Source organism: Cephus cinctus, unplaced genomic scaffold (genome assembly GCF_000341935.2).
Source record: "Cephus cinctus unplaced genomic scaffold, Ccin1 Ccin1_scaffold0240, whole genome shotgun sequence".
Lineage (NCBI taxonomy): Eukaryota > Metazoa > Arthropoda > Insecta > Hymenoptera > Cephidae > Cephus > Cephus cinctus.
The window spans coordinates 356,763-360,459 of record NW_014332956.1 but is presented as its reverse complement, the minus strand read 5'-3'; the positions used below and the strand labels follow the sequence as shown (position 1 = coordinate 360,459).

Genomic DNA, 3,697 nt, shown 5'->3' with positions numbered 1-3,697 from the left:
ATATATATATATATATATATACATGAGAGAATATCAAAGAATGTAAAGGCTGTGCGTGCTGAGAGATTGACAGCAGGTCAGTCAGTAGTACTAACGGTATATAAAAGGTGGTCCAATTTTGAAAGGAACTCGCGTGACAGTCGCTTTCCTTTGTTATCTGAGTCGATCATCTCGAATATTTGACCAAAACGTAAGGATTACACGGGGACAAAATTCTCCAAGGTATCTTGGGAGTCTGGATGAATTTAAGATCTAGAAATCACTACTGAGAATCTAAATCTCTTGGTATTGTCAGGATTGTCTGGTTCGATTTGCCTAGCCACACCCGACAGTAACTCTCGCCTACGTACACTTACTTATATATATTCTTGTATCTCTTTTTTTTCTTTTCCTTACTTATGTACTCCTGCACTCTGATACTCGTATCCGACAATACTATCTCTGAAGTGACTGCGGCTTTTAACGCAGTACAAGATACTAATTTGTTCAGCGGAGATTGCCCTGTAGCCAGACACCATGGGCGGTCTCCGTAAATAGAATTCTGAGCGAGGAACTGTCTTTGAGAAACTTGAAAATTGTTTTTTTTTTTCAATTCTTATGAAAAATAAAATTATCTTTCAGATTTTCGTAAAACTCGATATTCCTTATAATGAGTACCTATCCTAGCGAGTCGCGATTTACTTATTCAAAATCAATGAAAATTCGCTGGTGTACTACAGCCTTCTTATTTTAATAAAAAGAAAGAGAATAAGTCTTAAAGTCGTAGATAGTATAGTGGATGTCGCAGAATATAACACTTAGTCTAATTTATAAATCACGAAAAACAAGTTTGATGGTTTTGCACAAAATTTTATTCAATTTCAGGAATTTCTTCCCTGTATCCAAGACTCTTATCCGTATTTGAATGTATTCTGCGGCAAAGTAACTTTTACCAAGCAACGTCTATTCTTCTTGTTAATTTCATTAATTATCTGTTAGGTAATCTATACGTACATTATATTCCAAGTACAGTCTCCGCAGGAGGTCCTCAACTTTTAACACCCAAGTAGCCGATACGTATAGCCGCAGGTATAGTAACAAAATCTATAGGCAGGACTGGCTGAAGGCATAGAGTGTCTAGTGCAGTATATAACATGGTACGCAGTTGCATCCGATGCACCAGGAAAAGCGTGCATAATCCGGGTCACTATTGTCCGTACTAAAAGGAAAGGAAGTTGCGCGAGGTGCTAATCGCATTGAAAACTCGCGCCCGTGTCTGACAGACTTCGTGAATTACGAATGACTGGCAGCAGCTGTTTGTTTGCGTCCATTGGCTCTAGCTGCTATTTGTATATTATATATATATATATATATATTACACACACATACGAAGCAGCAGCAGCATCTACCCGGTCATTCTAGCATGAGAAAAAATAGATTTTCCATCCATCAACAGAGAGAAATCTTTCGAAAGAGAAAAGCAGCGTAACGAGAAACCTGAATTGAAAGACGAAGACGTAGAACGTGGGGAAAAGCGACGAGGAGTTTTCAGGACGTGAAACGTTGATTCTTGGAACACGTGATCATCATAGAGAGAATATCAGGAATTTATACAAAAAACTGTTTATCGTTCTATGAAAATTCTGTCTTCGCCTACCAACATGCATAGATACTTAACTATACGTACATAAGTGCATTATATACATTTGACGGTAAGTAGCAAAACGATACCAGGATAAATAAAAGTTGATAATAAATATTTATAAATCAGTTGAAATTCCCTAGAAAGTCCAATACGACCAAGAACAGTGGTGCAGATTGCAAGGGAGAAACGAAGACAATGAGCGTGGGTGATAAAGGATGCAATAGGGGTTGGCTTCTCCATTTATAATTTGAACATTGAACACGGCACGTGGTTATCGGTGGTTCCAGGCCAGTAGGTACGTACACCTAGCACTAACAGACTAACAGGGAAGTTAGTCACTCATCAGTGGCTCCTCCTCCGTTTAGCAGGAGAGCCGTTTTGTCCACGAGCCAAACTATACGCGGACGTCCTACGCCATTGTAGATGTATAAAGAGAGTATACGAGTGAGTATAGCCAAAAAGGGAGGGTGGATTGTAGGAGGGAATAGAATTGCAGAGTATTACTGAACTGAATGTTCAGTGCTCCGGTTTAACTCGCTTGGTAAAATGGTAATGTATAATGCGATGTAGGCCAGCATCGTCATGCCCGCCGGGAGCGGGCAAGTAACTTTATATTTTATTGCTATGACTTTCGGAAACGATTCCTTGTCCACGGCCATTGTCTATGCGAACTAACGACGTGAACGCAGTCACTTTTGTTTTTATTTTTTAGAAGAAAAAGAAGCCACTGGTAAGATCGAAAAAGATCTGGAATGGTTGATTAAATTTTTTCATTTAATATGAAACAGCTAGTATACTTACGGATATTCATTTAGTATATTGTATATACCTTGACAGGTATACGCGGGGATAGATAGATACAGTAATCTATGAAATTCTCTACTCTACTGATTCTGCAAATCACATTGGTCAGGTGCTCGCTCTATCGGCAGAGAGACGATACTACTCGATAACAATGGGATTTCCGGTAATGAGTCGAGGGTCTGAAGATCCGAGGGGATCCGTAGTCTCCCGTTAACCAGTAAACTGGAACCTAGCCGGATGATCGATCCTCAGTAAATTCGATCTCCACGATGATCCTACGACTTCTCTAGAAGCGAAGTCCAACCTATGTACGTTCGCACATACTATATTTAATCAATCGATTCCCCGAGCCTAATCGAACGTATAGACGCCTAATGGGACACGGCACATACGCTGGAAGGCTTTCCTTATATAGTAGACCGTTCGATTGCTATTTGTAATCTACGTACCACACTGTGCTCTAATTAGACAGCCCCGGATAGTAGCTACAGGTGTAAACATTACCGATCATTCGGTTCTCGACAGTGGAACAAAACAGAGTATGCTTGTCTATCACAATGTTTTTATTAGTTCAATATTTATTACTTAGGATTGATATACCGGGTGACAGAAGCAATAACGATCTGACTGAGCTCTCGTACGAATTAAAGACTTACAGGTATAAAAGTATATCCGAAGACATGCCAAGGCTTTCCCAAGTGTAAACGGAGTCAGGTACATCGTGACATGGGCTGAAGCCAAATGCTTTTGGCGAAGTCATGTGTACACTGGGGACCGCCAATCATGCTGATTGTCCTGATTGTAGCCGTGAGTGTTTGCTCTTTGGGGCCTGATGCAATAATTATATTAGCTTTGGGACATACAACTTCCCTGTATATACCCTACGGTACTCGCCTCAGTACGGTTTGCTTCTAGTGCGCTACTCATTAGCCATACTCCGTGCAAACAGGAGCGAGCCTCGAGATTCGAGATTCGAGCGATACTAGGACTGATCGATTGAATGAGAAGCCTCGCCCTCTGAAGCTGCTAACTCTATCAATATTCTGTTTACAGGTGGACAATGGAGAATAATCAGTGCGCGTAATGGAGTGGGTCGCGGACGAGGGTTCCCTACATGGCCATGCGAAGGGGTGCTTTTGGAAGGCATGTTATTACTACATGCACCTCGTCTATCCTATCTCTCGTTCACACACCCCGAGTAACACGAACCCTGCATATGTCGACAGGCTGTAACTTTAGTACGTCCATAGACAAGATATACTCGATTTT

At 41.0% G+C, this 3,697-nt stretch overlaps 1 long non-coding RNA gene across 1 annotated transcript in view; it reads right to left on the bottom strand.

Moving 5' to 3' along the window:
* LOC112494066 overlaps window positions 1–1,177 on the bottom strand; it is a 26,426-nt gene extending 25,249 nt beyond the window's left edge. Inside the window, exon 1 of the long non-coding RNA XR_003059192.1 lies at window positions 994–1,177. This is a non-coding gene — a long non-coding RNA (uncharacterized LOC112494066). The remainder of the gene's footprint in view (window positions 1–993) is intronic.
* Window positions 1,178–3,697: the final 2,520 nt, after the last annotated feature.